This window comes from Akebia trifoliata, chromosome 9, assembly GCF_017979445.1.
Source record: "Akebia trifoliata isolate Shusen 1 chromosome 9, ASM1797944v1, whole genome shotgun sequence".
NCBI classification, from domain to species: Eukaryota; Viridiplantae; Streptophyta; class Magnoliopsida; order Ranunculales; family Lardizabalaceae; genus Akebia; species Akebia trifoliata.
Genome location: NC_141383.1, coordinates 23,826,524 through 23,834,010, shown reverse-complemented (window position 1 = coordinate 23,834,010; position 7,487 = coordinate 23,826,524).

Genomic DNA, 7,487 nt, shown 5'->3' with positions numbered 1-7,487 from the left:
TTGAGAGAACTACAATGCTTGCCTTCTATCAGATGATAACGGTAACTGGGTACAGAGGTTTCAAATTTGGATTTCGAACGTTGGTGCAACGGTCATGTTCTTTCCGTGAGTGGGCGCTGGAATAAAATGACTGAAACACCCTAATCCTTTTTTATTAATGACAAGCACATCCTAAAATCCCGCGCTTAGCTTTTGAGGACAATTTTGTCACGTTAAATGTTTGGTGGACGGTTATAATAAAAAATTGAAGACAAGTACTCAAATAACAATAGGGGATATGGCTTAGTACACCCTAATATAGAGTTTTCTTGCTAATGGGTCGGGTTTCGATGACTCGATGATTCGTGAGAAAACACATGATCCCGATCGCATAAACTCAAAATCTAATGGTTGAGATTTATATGTATCTCAATAACACACATCTTGGGAATACTTAACTCGAGGATGAATTTCAACCATTGTACTGGCGACAAACTATTTAGGCTTTTGACTAAAAGTAAAAGAAAAGGATATTTAGGTAATTTCTCATTAGCCTATGAAAGAAGACCCAATCAAGAGACAACGTTATCTTCAAAAAAATTGAAGAGGGGAGCGCAAAAAATAAAGGGAGGTGAGGAGTGGGGTCAAATAGGGTATGTTATTAGTTGAAAATATAAAGGTATCTCAAAATTATGTGGGCAATTGCCCCCCAAAAGCTCTTTACTAGCTCCGCCCTGATTGGATTTTGTGTTGTGTTTAAACAATTGGAATCATGTATTTTTTTCCCAAAGTCATTCTTCATGAGCCATTAGAGAGTCGTTGGCTCCCTAATGTTGGTTGTTGAGCTCCCTAATGTTGGTTGTTGAATGAGACCCTATATATATGGGGATGGTTCAAGAGACAAACATTGTGCCAACAATTTTTGTTTGTTAGAAGTTTCATAATGGGGTCAAAAGGGGTATGCTACTAGTTGAAAATATAATGGTGTCTCAAAATTATGCGGGGGCGGCAATTGCCCCCAAAAACTCCTTACTAGCTCCACCCCTGATTGGATTTTGTGTTTAAACAGTTGGAATCGTGTTTTTTTTTTTTTTTCCCCAAAAGTCATCCTTCATGAGCCATTAGAGAGTCATTGGCTCCCAAATGTTGGTTGTCAAATGGGACCTTATATATATGGGGACGGTTCAAGAGACAAATATTGTGAAAACGATTTTTGTTCTAGATGGGTTAGAAGTTTCAAAATGGGATATTTTTTATGATGATAATCTTTATGGTGAGGAGATCATCCTCACAAAAAAATCAGTCCATTTTGAAACTTCTAAGCCTATCAAAAATGATTTACAAATAAGCTATAATCCACAATTCTTCAACATCGTAAATTGAGATTAAAAGTTTCAGATTGGGATGATTTTTTGTGTGAATGATCTCTATGCTGAGAAGATCATTCTCACAAAAATCAGCCCATTCCAAAATTTCATATTGGACAAAAATCATTGTCACAACCATTGTGAAAGGGTATTCCATGTGTATTTCCCAGGCCAAATCTTGACATGTAGCACAATATTCAAGTTAGTTTCACTGACTTGATGAATCTTTTTCCCATTTGATCAAGTTACTAGGGCTTAAAATGGGTCGGGTTCTAGACAAACATGAGTACATCCATATCCGATTTTTTTTATCTAGATCCGATTCGGATCCTATTAGCTAATACCACGTTCGAATCATTTTGTTTTTGCAAAACCCATATTTGGATCCGACCCAATTGAATTATTTGATTCGGGTCAGTTAAGTTAAATAATTTCTAACCATTCAAGATTATTTTAAGTAAAATCATTAAAGGTGTGACTTGAATTCAAGACCTCTTCCTTTTTATAAGGAGGCCTTGGCCATTATTCTCAACACTTATTGGTTGAAAAAAAAAATACCCTAAAAAATATAACTTACAAAGCAATATATCATTTGGATTAGACGGATATAAGGATGGATCTATATCCGACCCGGATGCGCCTTAAGTCGAGGGACATCAACTCATATTTGACCCATTTTTAATTCGGATATACTTGAAGAAGCTAAACCTGCTAAATTCGAATTCAGATCACAAATTTCGAATAAAATCCAACCCGTTTTTAGTCCTACAAGTTACATTACATATCTAAAATCATTCACACGGTTAAGATGCCATAAGATCAAAAAGTAAGTTGGGAAACCAAATTCAAAGCAATTGTTAGGAAGAAGACCCCCCAAGTGGTTACTTTATGTTAATAATATATGAAACTTTCATTGTTCTTGTGTGAGGATTAAAAGACAATTGTTCTTATGGAGGAATAAATATTCTTTGACTGAAGGTTATAAAATCAATGGAGAATATAAATTTTGTATAATCGAAGGTTATGAGGAAAACTCAATGACCGATAAAAGGACTTATCATGGAAAAATAAATAAATAAATAAAAGAAAAGAGAAGAAAAAAAATGACTACTAGAAGAAGGCACCCTCAAAGTGGTCACAGTCAACTATGTGGTATTTAGAATTTTTATTGGGAAAATTACTTCATGATCCCTGGTGGAAGGTTTTCTTTTTAATTAGTCATTAACTTTTAGGGTTAGTTAAATAGTACGCTTAATAAATCCCTATTTTCTAATTAATCCCTTAACCCCACTCTAGACATTTCTCATGATTGAAGTGTTGAAACTTCCCTAACCATTCAAACTCATCATTTTCTTCAGAAAAAATTGGATTTTCGACATCCCGATCGAGTTTTGGAGACTTCATTCCTTTAAAAAGGATTTGAGAAGAAAGAACTAAAAGAAACCATTTTCAAACATTTTGAAAACGTGTGTAAAAAAATTTGTTTTACCTCATTTTTAGATAAAAATCGATCCAACATGATTCTTTTGGTTTGAAATCATCTACACAAGTCATTATGTCAAGTTTTAAGTCGATTTTTTCATGTTTTAGTTGGAAAAACTCGAAAAAAATGAAAAATAGGTAGGTTTTTCAGCATCGAGTTTGATTTTTTATATTATTTTTTAGTTCAACATTTTTATTATAGAGTTCGTCCTATGTCAAAAAAATTGTCGAACTCAACAACAAAATTGGTGAGCTCGACAATAAATAAAATTGGTGAGCTCAACAATAAATAAAAATTGGTGAGCTCGATAATAAAATTATTAAACTCAAAAATAAAAGTTTGTAAAATCCACCTGTGTTTTTTTTTGAATTTTTTCAACTAAAATACATGGAAAGATCGACTTAAAACTTGACATAACTTTTTTAGATGACTTTAAATCAAAAGGACCATCATTGATCGATTTTCATCAAAAAACGAAGCAAACCAATTGAAAAATCGTAACTTCATTTTTGGTTATAAATCGTCGAAAACAAAAAATACAATAAAGTATATGAAGAAGATGAAAAAGGGATAGTTTTGGAATCGCCATTGGAAAACCTAAGTTATAAATCGTCGAAAAAAAAAAAATATCGTAGCTTCATTTCCATTCATGATTCACGATAAAAAATCGTCGAAAATGTTTGGAGTCGCCGTTGGAAAACCTTAGTATATGAAGAAGATGAAAAAGGGGCAGTTTTGATATTTCAAAAATATTATAACCTGAGATGAGAGTGACCAACCATTAGGAAAATAAAGTTTTACTAAATGGACTATTTAACTAATCCCTAAAAGTTAAAGACTAATTAAAAAGAATACCTTTCGCCACGGACGATTAAGTAACTTTTCCATTTTTATTACCGACACATAGTTACGAAATGATGGTGTTCATGGAAGATTTCAAAACCATGAGGACAAAAGGGATGAACCGATGGGAATCATATATGTGACAATAGTGATGTGGTGCAATCCATAATTATAATTTTTAAAAACAAGATACATTAAATCCTTATCCAAGATTTGGAAATTACTTTAATTGTGATGTATAAGTGATTAGATCTATCCCAAATCACATCAACCTTTTATGTTCTTGTTTTATTTGTTGTTTTGAAATTCAATAAAAAAAATTTGTTACCCGCGATGGCGCGCTATATACACCCATTTTTTTGTTGCATACACCCATTGTACTTGTGGGTGTGTATGTGTATGCAGCAAAAACTTGTCGACTAGTTTCACTCACCAATTTATTTTAAAATTTAATAGTAACCTAATGAATATTTCAATAATTTTTTGTAGATACATATCGAACGTTTCTACAAAGGTTCAATAATAACCTACCAAACTTTTTTCACATGGGATTCCGTCGAAGGAACTGCTCGATAAGTAACTATCGATCGAAAACGATAAATTCGATAGAACATACTGAAAAATACGATATCATACAGTAGGTACATATCAAACAGTTCTTTACATGGGGATCTCATGTGAAAAAATATGTTTTGTATGTATGTACTGAAATAATGCTACTTAGTTTGGTCTTGACTTCCAAACGTATTAGGAATTTTGAAATTTTTTTTTTTTTTTTTGAGGCAAATGATAAAGATAAAATCGATTTGATCGATTTTTAACATGTTCCATTTGCAAAACGATTAAAAATAATTCCAAAAAGAAAAGATGATGAAAATAAATGATAAAAACTCATTTCATCTATCAAAATACTTAATTATACCAAATAATGATAAATAAATAAATAAATAAATAAATAAAATCACATTTTAATAAATACTATCTCCTCAAATGGATCAAAACACTATTTTTTAATGAATAACTAAAGGAAAATCAGTTGGTTATATGGATTCAATTGAACTTTAATAGGATTTTTTGATAGGGATGTTTCGCTAGGGTTTGATATACTTCGAATTGATAGGAGGTAAAAATTGTGATGGTTATGTGAGTGTTTGGTGGGTATGTATAGTAAAACATAATAAAACTCAAAAGGATATTTACGTACTCACAAATTATTGACATTTAATGTTTAAGTAGGTGTATGAAACAAAAAAGTTGGAGTATATAGCCCTCCCCATCCACAATTCTCTACTCATGGTGTGACCTTTAAAACAAATTAGATTTTTTGTTTTGTTTTTAAAAACTTGTTTTTGAGAAATAATAAACCTTGTGTAAAAAAGTGTAGAATCGAAAATTTCTTGAAATAACTAACAATGCCACTGTTATAACTAAAAGAATATATATGTATTTGCTTATCGTGGGTATTCCCATCCTTTGGGTGAGATTAATCCCACAATCACATGCACCGCCCGCTCAAAAAGTCTTACATGCAATTGGTTGAGACGAAGGTCGATCGGACCCTGGAACGTGATCCCAAGGAATTCATTGCTTTGTGGGGTTTCGAACACTTGACCCACCCTTTTTGAGAAACTTATCAAGACTCAACTTGCCACTCGGCCAACCCCTTGGGGTTATATATACAAGAGTAAATAAACCACACCATTACCATATAAACAACATGCTTATTATTATAGATCATTGGCAAGTCAATTAGCCAAATTCCATCATGATTGCTTAGTGGTCGCATTTGTTGATGGAAGTTGCACTAAGCTTCTTTACAATCATCGATTGATCAATAAGCTCATATCTAATTTAAGCTAAATTTTTGTGGCCCGAAAATAGTTTACGATGGAAAAAAGGTAAATATCCCTATTTTACACAACTCTTAATGAAGGGTGACACAACGGGAACTAATGAAAGAATAAGAAAATTTAGAATCCATCAGAAAAGGCTAAAGAGACCTCTTAAGAGAAATTTTATTAATTCCAAGATATCTTTACGTTGTAGTTACACTCCTATTTATACAAAACAGTTTTATTCCTAAGAAACACAAAAATAGTCAAAAATTAATTTTTTTTACTCAAAATAGCAAAAAAAAAAAAAAAAGCTTGAAAATAAATAATACTAATAGAACTGAGAGTGTAAGATTCTAACTAGTATAACTAAAGTTATTACCAAAATGAAAACTTTCCTAAAACGACAAAATTCCTAAAAAATGGTCTAAACGAAGGAATTTGGCCTAAAAATGAAAAATCAATTATATAGTAATCGATCTTGACGATCTCAACGTTTCCATTTAAGAATGGGCCTCTTAGGGTGATTCAGGCTCGATCACCAGTCCAGATCTGTGGATCCTTGATCTCCACAAGTGCATCTTCTGCCATGAATTCTTACGCCATTTGTCCTACATCAAAGGGAGATCTAATCTATCCTCCCATAAAAACTTTTCCAAGCCCAGTACATATTCGGTCTTATTTGTGACTGGGCTGGATCAGAAAAAGTAATGGTGTCGGGACACATCGAACACCCAACAAGAATTTTACAACCAGACCAAGTGTTATTTTGTTGAATGGGCATAGCTCCCAAACCTGAACCTGACACCAAACTTGATTCGGGCCAAATATATTGAGCCCAATAACTAAACAGGCCTAGTCAACCATCCCAAAACATGTCAATACGGGGCCCAATGAAAATGCTAAAGCGAATCATCCGACACTCATCGCCACAACTCACAAATGTAGATCACATTCACACGTCACAAGTAACTCGTAATCTGATATACGTCATCAAGAGACACGTAAGGGACGCGTGACGACAATCTTCTTTAATTGTGGGGGTCTACAAGGAATTCATCGAAATCATTTTCATGAAATAGGGCGGAGATAACTTGGTCATGTGTTCACACGACTTTATCTCATTAATTGTCTCATCCAAAGACCTCTAACTTATCGTATGTTAATCCACATCGGATCAATTTGTACGGTCGCAATCTTACTTTTAATGATTTTGTTAGGGCACGCGTTAAACAGCAATAAACACATTTTGAAAATTGGAATCTGAGGGTATTTTAATAAAAGAATATTTTTTTCAAAGTCATTTTCGATCAAAAATCCAATTTATTGCATTTAACAATACCCAAATTAATCAGTCACATGGGTGGCCCAATCTTACGTTAATAGTTATTATAGAGAGGATCACTATAATTAATATTGTGATATTAAAAAAGAGTCCAGACAATATGATTCGTCAGGTGGCATACTCAAATGACTCCTTGACATGGATAAGTTCGGATATGATAGATATGTACGTCTTGGGAAATATGATTGCACTTTCCCATAAAAAGTATATCCCTAAGCAATCGTGTATCCCGAGATGTATAGATCTACAATACCCGAATTTGTCACATCATGGAGTAATTTGAGTATGGGATTCGACAAGTCATATTATCTCGACATCTTTATATATATATATATATTTTCTTCTTTTTTTTCATTTGAATTATATAAATTTAAAAAAAAAAATAATGATTAGTATAGGACAAGTTCAGAGAATTTTTTTATCGTGCTCGTACTTAGTTTTATAAGACTTTGATTCAACTGGGGTGAGCCCAAATGAAAATTGGGACCACTTTGATTAAGATAAAAAAATGAATCAAAATTGGTCGATTCTTTCTTAAAAGCTCAATTGATGTTTAAAATTCAGCTTTCAATCAATTTCCATATATTTTATATGTGCAAATGATTTTTTAAGAAATAAGATTGAAAAAAATTGGTGTA